Here is a 21,127-nt window from a genome sequence, read left to right as displayed (position 1 = left end):
AGTAGTATTAGCTCAAGTTAACAGGATCTTTTCAAAGAGGAAATAAACACTTTTTTCCTAGAATAATTCAAACTGTATTTCTCTCATTTGTTTTAAACATAGTTTAGTTTGTCTGAATTCCGCAAAGTAAAATGACGTAAAGTGAAATGAAAGACAGGAGTAAAACTGTGGTGAGCTCTCTGTGTGGGGTTTGAGGGAGAGAGGAGCAGGATCTGGTCTTTCTAAGCAACCAAATAACAAGCTTGGCTGGGTTTATCTTTGTAAGCCACTTGCTTTCCAAGTATTTAGACTCAAGAAAGAAGGGCGGTATACATAACTCTAGTAACCATATTTCCTGGGTCATAATTTAGAACTCAGGACCTAATAAAGAATTCTTTTTCTGATTTGTGAATTCATTTATATAAAAAGCATTTCCAAGTTATAAAATTTAAACCACTTTTAGTTCTTGTTATTTTTAAAAATGCCTCTCTTGAAAAGAATATAGTTACATAACTAAAAACATACCCTTCACCAAAACACACACACACATCTGTATTATTAAACGCAATATTTGAAACTGCAAACTTGGAGTAGACTCCAGAAAACCTATAAGGTCTTTGTAAGTATACCTCAAAACCAGTGTAATCTATATTACTCTAGCAGAAAATGTACTTTTCTGGAGTACACATGGCTCCTGGACTCTTAATATTGTATTTATTTATTTATTTAAATAAGGAGTCAGCATAACCTAGCACCAGACACATTCCTCCTCCCCCCATCCACACATATCCAGCCAATGGAGCAGAAAGCATTAAGGATCGTTTCTTCTCACAGGCTCCACCTCGACCCAGTGCAAGAGGGATAAAGCTAGCATTGGCTGATGGGAAATTCGGAGGAGGTGAATCCACATACTGTGCTCCTTGGAGGATCCAGAAGGAATGCAGAGGAATGCAAACCCTAATCCCAGGCTCTTGGTAGCCCATGCTGCCACTGCTGGGCCATGTTCCTCCCTGGGTAGCCACGCCAATGGAGGGGACTGAGTGAAAATTTCTCTCTCTAGTTACACTAGATGCAGTAAGGAGGGAAAATCTGTGAACTCCTCAGAGCCAGAGTCAAACCCAGATCAAAACTGTGATGTTTGCTATCAACTGCTTATACCTTGATGTGAATACAAGTTTACCAGTAACTTCTAGAAAAATTTGAAACTAAAGTCTCTTCTGTCATTGAAAGAAAGAAAAGTACTGTCGCCCATGACAGGAGTTTCAGGGTTCTATATAGATGTTGTCCTGGGGGCTAGAAATCTCAGAAATATGTTTCAACTATTCCACTTGGGCACCCATCTCCAGATGAGTTTGAGTTCTAATTGGCCTTTGGCAATTGGATGGAAATTTTCTCAAGAAACATAAAAAGTGAAGAATAAAATGACTTGTGCAAAAGTACCTGTCCTTTAACCAGGAATATCATCCTCTTTAAATGGTTTGAAAGACAAACAGAACCAATTTGGCCAAGGCCAAAAAAGATACGCTTTGACCAGACTAAATCAAGTTGCTCATTCTTCTGTGCCATGGGGTTACTTCTCCTTCTCTGTACCCCACACCCACTGCCTCCTGATGAGCTTAGACCCACAAAACTGAATGTGGTATGCTGCTGAGGATTGCCTCACTCAAACTTCCTTCCCACGTCTGAGGGTCCGAGGGGTAGAGGTGGGCGGACCAGGAGGAGTGCAGAGCCATCCGCAGCCTTCTCCCCTGGAGAATCTATTCATCGCTGGCGCTGACATGTGGCTTTATTCACTCAAGCACCTCATGACTTTGAAGGTTGATTTGATCACAAATGTTAATTATGCTTCTCTTTAACATGATTTATAGGACATTAGTGACAGCAGGGGAGTGTTTACTTCATGCAGGTAAGATACCAGTCTAAGGGCTGCCTCTGATTTCCATGTAATTAGGAAAATTTGGCCCACCCAGGGGTCTAATAAGATTGCCACTCTCTTTCTCTCCCCAAAATGCAGAACAAGTCACAAACTGGCATGCTGCATCTCCAGTTGCCCATAACTTTATTTTTACTACAAAATTTAAAGTAACCAAAGAAATCACATTGCTATGGGTGTGTCATCTGTGAGTGGCTTCGCACCAACGAATGGAGTTGGTTGCTAGCAACTATATAGGTTTCCTCTAAATGAAAATCGAGTTGGTATTTCCTTTCTCGAGGGCAAAGTGTATGCTTTGGATAAGGATTTTTTTTGGGGGGGGGGCAGTATAAGCTTGCCCACATACACAGGGCCTTGTTTTGTGTGTGAGTGTGTGTTTATGTGGTTGTGGTGTGTGTCCGTGTATGCTTTATAAATACCCTTGGGGAAGAAGCGTGTTGCTCTAATGCCTGCAAAACAGGTCTGTGGAAGTCTCCCTCTTTTACTGCTGAAATGATTGAAAATCTGGAATGGGAAGAAGAGTTAAGGGCCTAAATACTCATAATAAACACAGAAATGGTAAGAGTTTCCACCTTTTCATGCCTCCCCTGTGACAATCACAGGCATGGTCATGAAATGGTTACCTACTTTCCCTCTCTCTCACATCTAAGCCCATAGGTAACCACGTTTAGATACATCTCTTCCTCCATCTGTGCAAGCCTCTTTCAGAAACACAGCCCCTCAATTAAGAGCTCCCGCCAACCTATAGTTTTTGTGCCTGTAACATATGCCGTGATGTGGCTTCTAGGAAACTTACAACATTGCGTTTGCATGCTGTTACAGCACGAGGCATCTACACAGTATAAACAAGACTGGAACAAGACCCTTTTAAAGGGGAAAATCGGCAGCAAAATTCCGAACCCATTTTAAGGATGTATAGCAAAAGGGTTTTACAGCTATTCTGGAGAGAAGGGACAGGGATTACAAAGGAGAAATGGAAATCTTTCTTCCTTTTTTTAATCAGAGCGGCTTTGTGTGAGGGTACACTGAGCTTTGACATGAGCAATGTTTGGGTCTGTGTTGCCAGCAAGAGAAAATTCAGTTTGTGCCATAATATATATGTGTATGGGAACAGTATTTTTAAAAATACAATAAAATGTTATCTCTGATTAGAAAAGAAAGATGAATTCTCCTGCTAAACCAGGTAACCCTAAAAGCGTGTTAACACGAAATACTAAATAAAATGCTACTCATCTATAATAAATCTTATTACACATTTTGGCAATTTTACTACTAACATAGTGAAGGTTTCAAGCAATGTTTGAAAATAGAAATCTTAAATTGAATCATTGTTGCATGAATATATGCAAAATATTCATTTCTAGCACTGTGAGGGTTGAGTGCTTTTAAATTGGAGAAATCACTCATGACTTCACCTTTTCATGCAAGATAAAGTTGTATGTGGTAACATCATTACAATGTCATGAAAGGAGTGGAAATCATACAACAGTTCTGCCTAAAGCTAATATACAAAAAAAGAGCTTCAATATTTTTCAATATTGTTCAATATTTAAAGGTGCAGTGCAAGGCTTTAAATATATTTAAAAAAATCATTAGGCTTTAGATGTCAGTGAGGCCTTTACTGAGCTCGGAGACTAATAAAATCATTGATGAGATCTCTTTAATATTTAACGGAATTCATGTCTTAGGTAGTCGCCTATTTTCCACTCCTGTCTCTGCAGATGAAGCTAAATATAGATTTTTTAAAAAAGATTTATGAGGAGGTGATTATAGATTTTTCTTAACTATAGCACTAAAATAAAACTATTTACTCAGTGATACTGTCATAACAAGAGAAAAAGCATTATGACATTTAAATAGGATTTTCTATCAATTCTTTAACAGAAAATAGCTTCAAAAGTAGCTAACACATTTATACACACTAACAATCAGGGAATTCAATCAGTGAAAACAAATGAGCAGATTTTCAAATGAGTTGCCGAACCATGAATCATCAATAGAGGGTTAGGAGGATTGTGAGAAACTGAAAGATTTTTATTTTAATATTGAGGACAGCAATAATTGTTGCTGCTCATGGATCACTTTGCTTTTTTCCTATCCAATGATAAAGAAAATTAGGTGCCAAAGTTCAGACTCAAAATCCTATGTCGTGTGTGCATGCATGTATATACATATGTGTATATGCACACACTGACATAAGACTAGCTCTCATTTAATTATATTATTTTTTATCGTTACTCTGTACGGGAACATCATCCATTCTAAGGTAAAGTAAGGCATTCACAGGCTCAACTTTAAACCCTGTTTATGTGTGAAATTGATAGCTCCATTTCTATTATCAAGTCACTAGTCCAGCACTTTAAAGTCATGGTCTGCAAAATAAAATTGTCTCCCTTTTGAATGTCAACCCCTAAAACCAAATATTCCCATTTATTAAAATAAAAATGTAAATTTATAAATTATCATCCTATTTTTATGTAAAAGCATTCTGGAAAGTACCACATACCATTGTCACATGGCAAACAGCCCTCCCCATCATTGGCTGTTGCTAGGCTACCAGGAAATGGAATGGACCATTGCCAATGATGAATTAACTGATGAGCCAGGATGACAGTAATCTTTGTCACTGGATGCAGTAGCTGTCTGAGCCCTGTCATTTTCTGCATTTCATGTTAAACAGATATACCTAGATTGTAAAACAATACAAAGAAGAATCTGAAAAGAAAGAAGTAAACTTTGACAATCAGAGAGCGGTAGCTTTTTACATATACATGTAAGGCTTATTACCTTCACTGAAGAATGTGATCCAACATTCGTTAGCTTTCCTTTTTTAAATTAAAACCTGTGAGCAAATGAAACTTTGTTCTACATCAATAAAACTGATTCAAAAAGATACCTACTGGGAAGTACTCTGTAATCTGTGTCTACACAGAGTCAAAATATCCAGCTAAACTGTGAACAATTCACAAAATAATCAGGATGTTTGGTCCATGATGTTAACCATTGGGATATGTGTATATGTAAGAGTATCCTTATTTGGGGAATTGTACAGACAAGGATGACTGACCAAATCTGGGTGTTTGGGCTTTGTAGACTTTATAGGCATAAGTAACTAGTGATTGAAATACCCCGTGAAGAATACCATGTCTACACAGGATACAAGATTTTTCCATTTGAACAAACTAACTCAATCAAATTTTCTTTTTCTCATGAATTTATCTAAAAACATATCGAACAGGTCAGTGGTTTTGTTCTACTTGTATATTCAACCTTAGACCAGTCATGAAATCTCACAAGGCAGAGGACAGGGACTCAGGAGGTCTGAGCAGTGGACTTCAAGGGAAGACAGAAGTAAAGTGAATGTATGCTCAGAGGTGTGAGCACACACCATCGCAGAAATCTACTGAGATAAAAGGGGGGAAAAATGAATTTGTGGACCCAGTGCAGGGATGAGGGTGTCCAGGAAGTTGGCAGAGTGAGACACCACCCGTCAGGAAATTACACAGCAACAAACATGGCTTGACTCCAAGCAGTGAGACCGATTTCCATAAGTCAAACAAGAAAGGCTGTCTTATCATGTTTCTAAGAGATCAAAGGAAAAAATAAAGGGGGAAGTTCCAACAGTGGCACCAGAGATGCTGGGAGTATTTAATGATAAAGACCATAAGGAAAAAGCAATATGGAGAGACAGAGGGACAACATCAGGTGGAGGCAATTAAAAGTTAAAAATGATGTCTTGCCCAACCACTTCTGAATCTAGTTTTTCCCCAAATCATCCTGCGGACAAAGCTCAACAATCTGGACTGACACTTGTGCTAATACCATATCCCCTCTAAAAATTTCAGGAACGGCACACTAGTTAGGTATTCTTCTCCTACTTGACTATGCAGCAACCGACTCACTGTGAAATGGATTAATTCTCTTAGATATACAAAGTGGATGTGAGTCACTGAGTGTGGAAATGCATACGTGTGGGAGTGTGTGTGCGTGTGCGCGTGTGTGTAGTTTCATCAGTTTTAGGACAAAGGATCTGCCAATGAGACAAAAACTCTAGGGTCTTGTTAGTCCCTGCATTGGTGAGAAGATGAATGGCAGGGGGTTCTTTGGACGTAATACTTCACAGCACTCAGGGCCTGTTCCGCGCTTTTTTAACATGTGGATTTTTGAAATGATAGATCATAACTATAGACCCAATGCATGTGGATGTGGATTGTATGCACTCAATATTTCAGGAGAAGTGTATGCAACCTAATCCAATCACTCTGAAAAATGTGGAAAATGGAAATGCATAAAGAAAGCTGCTGGCATAAAAGAGAATAAAGAAGAAATATTGATGAAGCTCTGTATGGATTAGGCAAATATATCCATTTGGCATTTGAATATATATGTATATGCATGCATATATTCTGATCTATGTATGTTTATATATATTTAATATATATGTATGCAGATATATATTGGATAATCAATGTACCAAACAAAACATATCAGACAAGAAAATTTCTTTTCTTTGAAGTTAAAATAGCCACCTAGCTTCCACTGTAGGTTTTTGTCATCTCCTTTATAAAGAGCTAGAGAATTATGGAAGATTTTTATTGAGACCATAACCAATACTTCAAAAGTATTAGTAAATATTGGAAGGGTAGCCTGATTGGTGGATTAAAATGTTGACTTTGGAGCCAGAGCTGGGTACACAGCTAAGAATTTCAGCTCTGCCACTATTACCTCCTACTCTGAGGCAAGTTACTTAATGTCTTCTTGCTTCTTTTCTCCATCTATAAAAAGGGGGAGGGAAGGGGATAACAATGGTACTACTGGGTGCCTTAATATTTATTTTTGAACCACTTATAAGCACTAGTTAAATAAATAAATACACACATACATAGTATTTAGCCAGGAAATGCTATCAAGGGAGGTTTTGAAAGCTTCTTTCCCATAAAAAAAAAAACCATCTCATCTTGATGGTTTGATCCAGGCTAACTATTGACCCATAACCCAGTGTGGGTGTGGGCCAATGGTTCATTCTCTGTCTGGGTAACTTAGTCCTATGGATAGAGTAGGATGCTTGCACCCCCTTGGATCTGCCTTCCTCACACCAGGATGCTTTCCAACCTCTTGTCTCCTGGGATAAATTGCTAGTCCCCTTGTCTACCCTAGGTTGTCATCCTCATCTTTCTTACACCATTTTATGGCTTAGCATAAAGATTTTGTGGAGAGAAAAAAAGAGAGAGGGAGAAACAGAGAAATTTGCTCCCAACAACAGTGAGAAACACTGGATGAAATACAGTATGGAGGATAGAAAAACAGAGAGAAAGAAAGCTGAGGCCAAAAAAAACCCCAAAAACCCAATTCAGCCAGTCACCTGGCTACAAAATAGCTCAGACAAGACAATGAGAGAGGAAAACAGAATGACTATTGTGAAAAAGAAAGCAGAGGCACTGCCTCCCGGCCAGACTGTCCAAGTGGGTTCCAACAGCATTCATTCCTTCAACAATATCTATTGAGCACCTAAGAAGATCTCCTAAATGTAATCAAAATACTCAAAAATCCCTGCCCCTATGGAGCTTACACTCCACAAAGGAAGAAGCTAAATAATAAATAACCTAAATAAGCAAAATCTGCAGTGTGTTCACTGACAACAAGGAGTAAGGGGAAAAAGCAGACAGAGGGTTAGGAAGTGGGTGGGTGCAGGCAGAGGTTCATACTGGGCGCTCACTCCCCTCCTAATTCCGTACTACCCAGCCACCAGGAAGGGACTGATGCTCAGATCACTTTCTGATCACTTTCTGCTCACACTAATAGGTTTATACCCAAATGCTCCCATTAAAATTTCTCTCCATGCCCTGACGTCTCCCCGCCATGGACCCAGTGGTCTTGTTTGGAGAGGGAGAGATGGACCCAGAATCTTAGGACTCTTGATTCCTCCCTGAGGGGCCAGACTCTGCTTCTCACACTCTCCAATGGAGATAACTCATTGAATGCAGCATCATGGGAAACTCCAATGCAAAGTTTATCTTCCCACATCTGGAGGAGGCTTTCTCCTCAGTCTGTCATAGTGCCGAGTCTCTGATGACCTGCTTTTTGTCATCTCTGGGGCCCTTTTAAGAGAGAAAGAAGCCATTAAAAACAGATGAGCATTTCCAAAGAGGGAAGTAGTGTGCCCCTTCCACGCTCCTTCTTCAAAGGATATAAACAGCTTCTTAGCACTCCTCCCACATTCTCCTCTTAGCTTTTTTTTTGAGACTTTATTTTTTAAAGCAGTTTTAGATTCACAGCAAAATTAAGTAGAAAGTACAGAGATTTCCCATATACCCCTGCCCCCACACATGCATAGCCTCCCCCATTATCAACACCCCCCACCAGAGTGGTACCTTTGTTACAACTGGTGAATCCACATTGACACATCATAAGGGCCCAAAGTTCACTGTTTTCATTAGGGTTCACTCTTGATGTTGTACATTCTATGGGTTTGGAAAACGTACAATGACGTGGCTCCATCATTGTAGTATCATACACAGTAGTTTTACTACTCTAAAACTCCTCTGTGCTCCTATTCATCCCTCCCCACCCCAACTCCTCCTAGCTTTTTCTTCTCTTCTTCATCTTGTTTTCCCCTCTTTCTCTCCTAATCTTCAAATTCCCACAATAGTAGATGGTTTGGGAAGCATAATTAGGCTTGAAGTCTGAGGAAGAGAATTTAGGTATGACTGGAAGGAAATGATCACAAACGGAGGGCAACTTGGTCTTGCCCTTAAATGCCCATATTACTACTGGCTGGGTGGATTTGTATTCAGAAGGTGATATAACAGTGGTTACAAACACAAAGTCTGGACTCACGTTGTGTGCCAGTCCTAACCCACTCCTTTCATGCTCTTTGACTCAAAGCAAGTTACTTAACCTCTCTGAACCCCAGCTTATTCTGTTACAAAATTGGGACAATGAAAAGACCTATCTCGAAAGGTGCTTTTTAGAATTAAATGAGATGATACAGGTGAAGTATCTGGAATACTGTCTAGTAAATAGGTTACTTTAAAACGTTGTTACTCTTGTTGTTGTTTACATGGACCTGAAAGGAGCAGGAACTGAGGGCTATGAGTCTCTTTTGCCCATGCACAGCAATCCTCCAAAGGACAAGAAAACAAAAGCCAGCACTCTTTCAAGTGATTCTGTTGTTGTAGGATTACATTCCAGCTGGGGTTCATTACATTTTTATATCTTACCTAGTGGAGCAATTTGACAGTACTCATGGACAAGGCAATCTCTCAGCATCACCCCAAGGTTAGGCCCCTTAGAGAGGCTAAGGACAGAAGCAGTAGGGACAAAATCTAATGCTCTTAAACAGTTTTCAGAAGATGGAGAAAACACAAAGCTCTCTTGTGCTAGAACTCTCCTTTCAGTAGAACTAGAACACCGTACTTCGAGCTCCTATACGCATACCTGTCTCCAATTGGACAGTGAAGCACTTTCGGAGAGAAATTAGCCACTCATAACCCTCAGCCACTCACTTCAGGGCCAGTGACCTGTGCAAAAAGCACTTTTTGGAAAAGAAATTAAGCAAATTGGATATTAGAAGTGGGATCATATTTCTTACCTAATAGACCACACTGGTCATCCTGTGATGGCAGAACAATTCTGCTTGGAACCTTAGAGCGAAAGGAAGAGACTTGATGTCTCAGCCTGTTCAAATATAGATATTTCATCTCATGAGAGTGAGCTGGCTGCCTGGGAATGCCTCAAGTCTGGTGAAACAGCAGTTGAACTGAGTGAAGTTCTGTATGACCAAACCACGATGCTGCTGCCAGGAGGAGAAGGAGGGAGCTCCCAGGCACCAAGAGAAGTTGCCCTCCAATCGAACCTTCCCCAAGAACTGATGATAATTTAACCTTTCCTCAGCAAATCACAGAAATCTACTCAGGATTATTAGAAACACTGATTATGATCTACAAATAGCTTGATAGAAATATCCTAATAACTAACTGAATTTTTCAGGGTTCCTCAAGACTTTGGGGGCCATGTGCACAAAGGCAATAATACCTGGCAGTGGCTGTGTCTGCATATGAAAACTACATGGATTAGGGTGGAGAAAGGTGGTTTTCTAGTGTTTTCCGGGATGGGGGTGGAGAGGGGATGGAATATTTGGCTGAATTCAACTTTCTCTTTTCCCTGGATTCAAACAAATGGGTTTGTATGTAGAAATAGACATGAAACCTCCCAAGATACACTTTGTGACTTCAGTCCAGAAAGAGTGGAGATTTTTGACCTGAGATCCAAGATCAGGTCCTTCTGTTTCTCTGGTGCTCTGTAGAAGCCCTTCTATCTAAAAATGTCCAGCACATGATTTTCTGCATGAGAATTTTGTTTCTCTTTCTTAAGTATAAGGTTTAGAAACCCATCATTGTACATAGTTAAGTCCACTTTTTCCAGATAATCTTTACTATGCTTGATTCTAGAGAGACAAAACTCTCTACCTCTAACCCATTTCTTAGGAGACCTTCCCAGTTTCCTGAAAGCAGGAGCCCAGCCTGCCTGACCTCTCCTCTCCAGCCACCCTCCCCTATCACAACTGTTTAGAGCAGGAGTGGACACATGACCCCAGCTGCAGCAGTCTTTCTCCCAGGAATTTGAAATAGGAAAACTAGAATCTGCTTTACTTTGACGTGGGAAATATGAACTGGATGGTCATGTAGATTTGCAGGCCAGGGCCACCATTTGAAGGCAGCCATGACGGGCCATGTGTAAGCAGATATGTAAACAGAGAAATTGATCATCAGAGATGAGAATAAAGCATAGAAATGAAGAGAAGCAGAGAGGAGAGATGATGGGATGAGAGAGAGGATGAGTGGATGCCCACTTCTACTCCCATTTCTGTGAGGCAAAGCGCTATGAGTACACGCAGGTTTCATGAAGTGCTCATGAAGCCTTTTAAAACACCTACCTTTTTTTTTTAGCTTATTCAAGTAGATGTTCTTCCTTTTTTTTTTTTTTTTTTTACGAAGATTAGCCCTGAGCTAACTACTGCCAATCCTCCTCTTTTTGCTGAGGAAGACTGGCCCCAAACTAACATCCATGCCCATCTTCCTCTACTTTACATGTGGGACACCTACCACAGCATGGCTTTTGCCAAGCGCTGCCATGTCTGCACCAGGGATCCGAATCGGCGAACCCCAGGTTGCCGAAAAGTGGAACTTGCAAACTTAACCACTGCACCACCAGGCCGGCCCTGATGTTCTTCCTTGCACCAAATAATTCCTAAAGCAACTATTAAGTAGTATGTAGACACAGCATGGCATAAACTCTTCAATATATCTTGTTGTGGTTCAAAAGACTGCTCAGCATCACATAAGAATTTCATTGCATTAATGTTGCACAAGTATAAAGAACATAGGAGTTCAGATAATGAAAGACTGGCAATATTGAGAAAATTAAATGGTTATCTATGACCTAAGCCCTGAACAGCTCAGAGGAAGGAGTTATTCTTCCAGTACCATTTCATGAGAAGTTAGCAAGCACGACAATGGACTTAGGTACCACAGTGATAAGCACTTTGTCAACCAAGAGAGGGAGATAAAAGTCATCAAGGATGTTGAATGCTAATTGCTGTCTTCATTTGTAGCCCAATTGGCTTTAGAGAGCAAAGTTAAGCATCCCCTGGTCCCTGGAGACAACCCTTCTGGATTTGGGCTTAAAGAACATTACAAATGTCTTTACTTAGAAGAAAGATGGGGAAGCATGTTTTTGCCTATCATAAAGGATATCCTTCTAATTTACTAGTCATTCCACCAAAAATCAAATGGGTATTCTGACATGTGAGGGTGTAATTAATAGATAAGTGTGTACGAATATCCATAAGAGAACATGGTATGGATTTAAGTGTCAACATTAAATTGAACAAACATTTAGAGTACGGGAGATTTGATTTTGAGCTCTCCACTTTATTAGCCATATGACTTAGTGTGAATCTTAGATTTCACATAAGTAAAAAAGATATAATAATACCAACTTTGTTGGGTTGGTGTGAGATTTAAATGACATAATATTTTTAAAGCACAGAACACAGTAGGTATTCAAAAATGTGCCATGGAATCTTACTCCATACCAAGTACTTTCCCAGATTAAACATTAATAAAATCCCAAATGTAATCACTTTAATACAACATTCAGTATTAGATGGAACTATCTTAAAAGAAATCCTTCCTGTGCTATTGAATGTTTCACTCTTTGGTATATTTCTTGATATTTACATTACAGTGTCTATGTAAACCTAGAATATCTTCAACAAGCAGCAGCAGAACATGAAGAAAGAGCCCAGGCCTAGCAGCTTCCAAATTCTTGCCATTGTGTGGTTGGCTGGAAACAATAATCTGGCCCATTGCAAAGTCCATATGATTTTGAATATCACAGAGTGTTAATTAAATTAACTTTCTTGTGCTAACAGATGATAAGCAAACTGGCATCTAATAAACTCTTCTAATCACCTTTCTACTTTGGGTCACACCAAAATGGTGTTCTGCCTCCTCAGGCCCCTTTGTTTTAATCAAAACCACCTTTGCTGACCCTATTAGAGAATACAGACACCATTTCAACAGTGCTTTCCCTATTTCACATCTTCCCCACCCTCAACCACTAGCTGTTTTCTGCTTCTCCTCTCACAAAAACTACACCAAGTCATGAAATAACATGGTTGATCCTCTTGAAAACCCGACCCCCCCTATTTTAAAGAACTAGGAAGTGATACTCATCCTATACTGAACTGAGCAGTTTCTTAGTCAACATTTTCCCATTACCTCTCCCTTGCTGCTCAGACAAGATGAACCCTCCTCTTCTCCTCCACTCACTTCCCACCCCAACGTCCCCAAAGGCTATCCATGAGGTCATTCTCCAAAGATCCTCCTTCATAAAAAAGGCAATGTGGCGCTTCCGGTAAGAAGCTTCTCTCCAAATGCAGCCCAGAATGTTAGCAAGAGAGCCAAACGAGGTGAGCACTCACATCTAGCAGTGGCTTAAAGGATAACAGCTTTGCGTTGGGCACAGGTCAGGGGAACTTTGGTTCAGAGAACAGGTGGGCTACCTGACAACCAGCAGGCAGCCTTGTTTTTGACTACCGCCATCTTAAATCAGGATGTTGGGCAAATCATTAGTGTCTGCTAGTTATTAGACAGAGGAAAGTTCAACAGCATACGCATGTTTTTCTCCCAGCTTCCCAGGTGGTAGCTGTTTCAAGCAGCAACCTTTTCACTTTGTGCAGCAAGACTTATAAACTTCCCGTGGCTAAAACCGTGTTTTCTAACCAGATTCCCACAACTGAGCCACAGCCGCACGAGAGAGGCAAAACCCATCTGGGAACGTCCGTCTGAGGAGTTGCCATTCCCTCTCCTCGCAAGTTTATTGTTGAAATTACTGAAATGTACACAAATGACTGCATTTGAAGGTGAAATTTGGTGGAAAAATAAAGATATAATAGGATTCTTTCTTAAATAATTTCCTGGTGCGATGTCTGTCTGAAAAAATGAAGCGAAATTATATGATGTCAAAAAATCATGTTTCAAAATGATTGACAACATGTGAATGTTTTGCATTGTGAAATGAGGTGGAAAATTTTAATTGCATGATGGGAGGACATAATATTTATTAGAACCTTGTAACTACAGAGGATTGCAATGAAGAGGACACAATTTTAAATTTGGCGTTAATACGTCAAGTCTAAATCTTAAATGAACATGCAGGAGTAAAATTCTTTATCAAAGCCTTTTCTTAGAGTATATGATTAAGTTTTCAGATTCTAAGAACTAAACAGGATCAACGTGTGGGACACGTCCATATCCTGACAAAGAGGCTCGCTAGTCTGCATTTGTATTCCATTCTGAACAGTGTTACCACACAGCACGTGGCTGGGTCAGAGAGAAATAAAGTTGATCCATGAGCAGGGCTCACATAAAAAGTGGTTGTCTTGCTGAAGACCTAGGATTTGTAAAGAATGCAAGGAATGGGGGAAAGGACTGGACATTAAACATAGGGGTGAGAAAAAGATACAGAAAGGAATATATATGAAACTGGCTAAACAAAGCTCAAAAGCCAAATCACCTTTAACTCACCCTTGAATGCAAACAACTCAGCTGAAGTTGGCAAATGTCATCCACATTTGTTGGTCTACTCATCAACTTATAAGAAGACTGGAGCAGGCATATATTAAACAAATGACAAGAGTGGCTCAGCTCCTTCCAACGGATGGCTCCATAACCTTCAACACCCTGATAATAAAGGAAGAAGCGCTCTGTTTCCCCAAAGGAGAGAGATGGTTCTAAAGCCAAGGCAGAAGGACGTGTCCCCAGACCCTACCCTCCCTTTCTGACTCTCCCAGAAGTCAATAGCTTTTATTGATCAGACAGTTACTGTAGGATCACTTCTCTCCATCCTGTCCCAAACTCCACCACTCAAGAAAATGTTGCCTCTCGGTCTACAATAGCTGCAGCGATGAAAACTCAAAAGAGGAGTTCTTTTATTTTTTTTCCCTGGGCAGGCATTTCTGGAGACATCTAAAATTGCCAGCAACAAGATCATTATTAATATTATAAGAAAAGAGAAACGTAAAGAAAAGTTGCTGTGACGCCAAGCAGGAGAACGGTGGGGAAGCACCTCTCTCTCTCTCTCTTTCTCTCTGAGGTTGATGCTGGCGCTTCACATGAATATGGCAAGGACATAAATCACTGAGTTGGAAATCCTAGAGGGTCAGTGAATGGGTCTATAACTAGTGGAGCAGAAGAGGTCAGAAATTAAAATGGTTAGCAATGAGCAATAAGAAATCTGAGCAAGGCTTAAAGAGGGCTCGGAAATAGATACTTTATGTCCTCTTTCTCGCAGAATTGAAGAGATGAGCTGGGAGTAAAAGAACAAAGATTTGGCCAAGGAAATAGAAAGTCACCATCTCATGATCAATTTTTTGTTCAAGAACCTATCTTTTGTATTTTCTATTTATCCCCATGTCACACGTTCTTGAAAGCTAAACATCTAATAATATGCATACAAATATATTCCTTCTTTTAAAGTATCTTTGCTTTCCTGGATATGATTAGTGGGTGAAAAATTTCTGTCAGATAAATACAATAATATTTTTTCATATAGCCTTACATTCATTTGTTAGCCAGAATGATTTTCTTTTCTGGTAGTAAGAGTCACTGTTCCAGGAAATTAACACCTCATCTCATGCATATAGTGCAAGATCCCAGATTTTTTAAATGCATCTTTCCCCTCCCAGACAACAGAGTTTAAACAGAATTCAGAACTTCAGAGGCTTCTAAATTGCAAGCCACCAAAGACTTATCTTCCACCTGCTCATATTGTTTGCTGCATTCAGATCAGAGAGGGAATTTGCATCTCCGAACCAACAGATATAAAGTGCACGAGAACATCACAAAGTAATTACGAGTTTATGACATCATCTTAATATTACAAAGGAGAGAATGAAAGACCCGAGAGAAACGTGCGATTTCCCTTTTGGGAAAACATTAATGGATGCTTACAATCTGTTTTCTTTTGTTTGGATGTTACAACCAATAATACACTTTTATGTCTATAAATAAAGACTAAAGTTGAATAAATCCAACAAACCCCTGAGCCTGCAGCTTGGAATCTTGATTCACATTCAAGGCCAAGATTTATGAGTCACTCGCAAAGAATCAGTTGAAGCTGCAAGATTTGGGGGGAATGTCTCCACATGGCGATTATTTGGGGGACTGATTATGCATGCACACCTGATCACGGTATCACCTGTCCCAGCTCATCCGACATGATAGAACATGGCAATTTTCTCTATTTCCCTTTGCTTGCACAACAGAAACTGATGCACACAACCTCATACCATTCATTTTTAAGTGTGCTTCCTTGTCAGAGGCATCCTTCCCTTTCCACTTTAGCTCTGACTTCTGGAGGTGTTGTGCAATGATGTATGTAAATGTCTTGATAACTGCAAACAGAAATGAGGAACACCAACACTAATGACCGACAATACAAAATAACAGCTTTTTGGAAAGATATTTCCCATACACATAGGATGGGCTTTTCTCTTGGACGATATTTACCACCTCCACCACCACCCTCCACACACTCACTTTACGAGGTTTAAATTACAGTTGAGACCATTGGCAAAGTCCTCCTGGGTTTTCTAGCCCAATTCTCCTATATGGGAATGTCTTCAGAACAGGGTAGGCTTTCTTTCCTTTCACAGGAGCTCTCTGAGTGTTTTAGCTCCTCTTAAATACTTGCAACACTTGCAGTGATGGGGCCTCTGCCACCTCCCCAGGCAGTTCACTTCAGTGCCTAATTGCCCTTACTGGGAAGAAATTTTTCCTAATGTCTCCTAACCGACATTTTCCCCTTTCCTTAGTTTCAAGCCGTTACTTCTTATTAGACCATTCTCAACCACGGCAAGCCATCCCCTTCTTTCCTTAAAATTATTATTGCTCAAATATTTGTAGACAGTTAGCATAGGCTTCCATCTCTCCAGCTCCTTTTCCTGAAAGCTTTAAATGTTATGTTCCTTTAACCTTTCTTTATAGGTCATCTCTTCTAATCCTTTTATCTTTTTTGTCACCCTTCTCTGAGTTCTCTCTAATTTACAGTATTGATGTTCCCTTTATAATGAGGTGCCCCAAACAGTATGCCGTGCTCCGTAAGTGGCTGCCAGGAGAGGCACGATCGCAGGAACTCCATTTTCCTATAAGCAACACCTCCCTCGTATGCTGTGTGTCTCCGTAGAACATTTGTCTTTTTCACAGCTGCACTACATTATCTAAATACACTATCAGTCCCAATTCCTTCTCTCATTTGTCTCTTGAAGACATACTCACCTAATCCAGGTTTCTCCTTTTCTTCCTACCCACCTCAGTCCCCCAAACCCCCAAACCAGGATTGTTCACAACTTGAATCCAAGACTCCTTGGTCAATTAAAATAAAGCTTTAATTTCTTGAGTTATCAAGGCTCTAGTCTATAGTAAACTAGACACAGGTAATCGTAAGCTGTGACCCTTTTATTTACAACACCATCAGATTGGGTTTATTTTTACAGCATTGTTAGAGATTAAGAGCAAAGCTTCTGTCTTCGTCACATTGGTTTTACTGTGGGTTAGGACCTACGGTGCCCCACTTCATTTCCTGAGACCCAAGCAATGAGCACAGAATCATTTCTAGTAAGTTCTGACTCTGATTAAAAAACAATCTTTATGAAATAGAAGCTAATAAAATTGCTTTCCTAATTACCCCGAGCTAGTTCATTTCCCAGCAAATATAATAAAATAGAGTTACTTGGCTCCGATTCACAAAATCTGAACCCGAGCTCATTATTAAGGCATTTAGCAGGGAAAAAAGCATGTGTGCATAAGATGCTGTCCCATCAAGCAGAATGCAAAAAACCTTTTGAAGTTTAGACCTTTGAAGTTTGAAGTTATTGCTGCATTTTTAAAAAAATGCAGGTATTTCTGCTAGGAAAAAATATACATTGGAGTCATTTATATTAACAGAGCAGAGTACCTATCCCAGCATAATCTTTGGAGGTTTTCTGTTGAGAATAGCAAATCTTTATTTAAGAAAAATATTGAGACCCTTTCCATTGTACTTGCTAATCTGCAGCTATTATACAAGGCAGCAAGACTTTTACGTAATAGAATAGAGTAACTCATGTCCCAAGGCTATTTCTGCCATGACTTATGCCACTCACAAATCTCTTTCATCTATTTAAAGCGTGAGATTCTGATGACTACAAATGTATGAAAATGTTTGGGGATTGTTTTATTTTCCTCTAAATGTCCTATCATTCATTAACATGGACATGATTTGCTAATATTTCTAATGCATGCATGAATTCCTCACTAACGGAGGTTTAAAATGCTCCATTCCCAGGGGAAAAAAAGACAATTACCAAAATTAAGAGAGACTTTAAGAAGAGACTCTCTATTAATGAAAGGGGAGATATTTACATGGCAGAATCAGGTAGTCCAAAGAATGAAACTTCTCCTCTGTTCGGCGATATGACACACCCATTTTCTGTGATATCACTAACAGAGTTACAGCTCAGGGTGACTATAACACTAAAGTAAATACAGCCAGGACTGACTCATGAGCAAGAGCCAAGCCCCTATGGCCAGTCACTGGGATGTTAAAATCTTCTTTTCTCCTTTTTGGATATTTGCCTGAAACCAATCTCTTAGAGCTCAGTCTCACAAATCTGAAATGGGGAAAGAAATTGCCTCTGTCTTCTACCACGGAGTGCAGCCTCTTCTTGGGGAAATTTGTGAAATTCCACCCCCTGGGCAAAAACCATGGCTTTTTGTCAATATGCCCCGGGTGGAAATCTGACATTTCCATAATGATATGACAGATTTCCATCTGGGAAAACTGCCTTCTGTTTTCACAATGAATTTGAAGCAAGAATGAAAAATCTTTCACTTTGTCTATAAAACTATTTAAAAGAAAAAAAAATCTGCACTTTTCCTGCCTTGAAATAATGGAGTGGGTATTAAACGAGAAAAATCTGTAACTATTTTGAGTTCAATCAAATCATCAGCAATACTTAGAAAGAGAAGAAGGAACTATGCAGAGAATCGATCCTTCCAGACAAATTTTGTTACCGTTTTTTGATAGTTACCATCAGATGAAGGAATAATGTATATCTAGCAATAAGTGAATGTGCGTCGACAGTATACAGCTGGAATTCAAGAAAAGATTGACACAGGTCGTCAGTAAGTCTATTTTCTGAAACTGGTTCTAATTGATTTCGATGGGAGTATTCGATGGGAGTCATACACACTGAAAATCTGCTAAAAGATGATAAACAAAGAACAGCAATGAATGAAAAGCAAAGGGGATGACATCGGGGTTAATGTGAGTTTAGATCTCATTTCTCATTTTTAGAAATGCAACAGGAGAGGAGCAACCTGGACAAAAATGGAATATGGAAACATACTAAATGAAGGGTGTTACAATGGCCAGTGAGAGCTGAAAAGTGGAATTCCCTTAGAGAAGGGGATGTGGGGGTCTGCCGAGAGAGGGCAATAAAAACACGAGATGGGTCTGGAAAACTGGAGCCAGGACGTTTCAGGGGGAAACGATCAAACACACAAAATGAAAGAGCAGCTCACTGCCTTTTGAAGACTGATCCACTCTCAACCATTTGAATTGCTTGTTGTTCTGTTTTGTTAGCCAGCGGAGGGGTGGGTCGCACGATCCCCGGCCCTCTCTTCCTGAAGTTGTGATGTCCCCAAGTGAAAATCAGGGATCTGCAGGGTTGGATTTTCTTTTTTCTGTGCAAAGTTAATTATCCCAGACTCTCTGAGAAAAACGGACTATTTCCCTTAATGCCTTAATGCCAACGCACCTTGTGTTTTCTTCTCATCACCCCAGAAGGCCATGAGCTGCCATTGTCGCTTTTTGTTGTTAGTGTGGTTTGTTGATGTTTTTAATAGGATCTGTAGAGTCAGACCATCCTGCAAGTTGGAAGGCCACCGACCAACTGAATGCAAACACAAAAGAGGAGGGAATTACAGAAGAAATCAGAGGTGAAAGGAATGGAGGAAGCGATTTGCTCGGGAAAGGCAAGTACGTCCTGATGATTAACACCAGGTCGGCACGCTGAGAGAAAAACGACACAGACGCAGCCAACGCAAGGCATCCGGTTTGCCGGCACCTCCTAATGAGCACGATGGTCAAATGCCCTGGGTTTGCCATATGTTGTGGCCATATGCATATCTGGTGAACCAGATGCCCTGCTTTTTTTTCCCCATATTGCACCATTTTTCTCACAGCATAAAGACATGGCTTAAGTGAGAAGCAGGAGGGGGCAGAAGCTGGGCAATGATAGCTTGTTATTCCAAAAGGTTGTCGGACCGAAAATATCAGTCAATACGTCCAGGCTCTAATTTTGTTTTCAAATATTTAATGAGCACCTACTAGATTCAAGAAGAGCTTAAATAAAATCGGGGTGATCATCTTTCTTGAGTTTATTAAGGAGAGGTCAGGTCTGGGCAGCTGTCACAATTTCTCTCAATAAGCCCTCCAGGCATTCCGTAAGAGGATCTGATTCCATTGGCCATATCTAGCGTCCATAAACTCTGAGGCCATTTAGGCATGGTGATTGTTCAGATGGTTCCCTCTCCTGGAAGACTCCTTCTCTATCCCAATTTCCAGCTATTTTTCAATGTCCACTCATTCATTCATTTATGGAGTATTTTTGACTGCCTCTAAAGGGGCACCATTCAAGACCCTGGGCACACCATAGTGAGTAAAAAAGAGACAGTCTCTACCCTTGCCAAGCTTACAATCTAGTGGGACAGACATTATTCAAATAATACAATAATGTAGAATTACAACTGGGAGACATGCCATCAAGGCAAAGCACCAGGAGGCACAAGAGTTGAAACAGAGACCAGGCCAATGGTGGAAGAACAAGGATGAGTCATCTCGATGACACCTCCTGCCGGAGACCTTTCTGATTCTCCAAGCTGGTGTGCCAGCGTACTCTGCCTCTCTCTCCCTCTTGGAATCCTATCGCATCCTGCTAAGCCCTTCACTATGTCCATCCGCGTTATTTACCAATTTGTCTGGCCTTCTTAATCCTCGACAGCACATATTACGTGTCACCTATCCTTGCATTCTTAAGTGCTTCACCCACTATTTAGTTTGGTGACCAAATTACTGATATCTCAATTACTCCTCAAAAGAGAAAGGAAATATAAATAATATAAAACATCAGATAATCCTAAAATCCTTATGGCTAACTTTCGCCACGCCTCAGGTTCATGTCACTACCACGGTACTTATCACCAGTTGTGTTTGTCCCCCAAAAGCTAGTGAGCTTCTGGAGGGAGGGGATTGGGTCTTTGCAAAGGAAGTCAGGTTTGAGCTAAGTTTAGAGGAAAACTACGCAACAGCCTAGCACCATTTCTGGCACTTAGCAGATGCTCAGCACCTGTCTGTGAAACAAGCACATGAACATAAATGAAATAATTGTCACCCTCCGTCAGGTGTCCCCCCCCAAATGCTTGCATTGTGCCTTTTGACTTCTACATGCCTGTCTGTTGTTGGCACGTAATGGGCAGTCAGTAGCTATTTATTGAGTTAGAAGTCAAGCCTGGCCTCAGCAATGCACCATCCCAGGGGACACCACCTCACTGTGGACTGTGGAAATGGAGCCTCCCTGAAGCACCATACAGATGGCCATGTGAACAA

At 40.3% G+C, this 21,127-nt stretch overlaps 1 long non-coding RNA gene across 2 annotated transcripts in view; it reads right to left on the bottom strand.

Moving 5' to 3' along the window:
- LOC139045523 (uncharacterized) overlaps nt 1-21,127 on the bottom strand; it is a 47,632-nt gene that overhangs the window by 4,819 nt on the left and 21,686 nt on the right. The gene's annotated exons all lie outside the window — the stretch shown is intronic.

This window comes from Equus asinus, chromosome 6, assembly GCF_041296235.1.
Source record: "Equus asinus isolate D_3611 breed Donkey chromosome 6, EquAss-T2T_v2, whole genome shotgun sequence".
NCBI classification, from domain to species: Eukaryota; Metazoa; Chordata; class Mammalia; order Perissodactyla; family Equidae; genus Equus; species Equus asinus.
The sequence above is the reverse complement of the archived record's forward strand: the minus strand, read 5'-3'. Positions and strand labels throughout refer to the sequence as shown.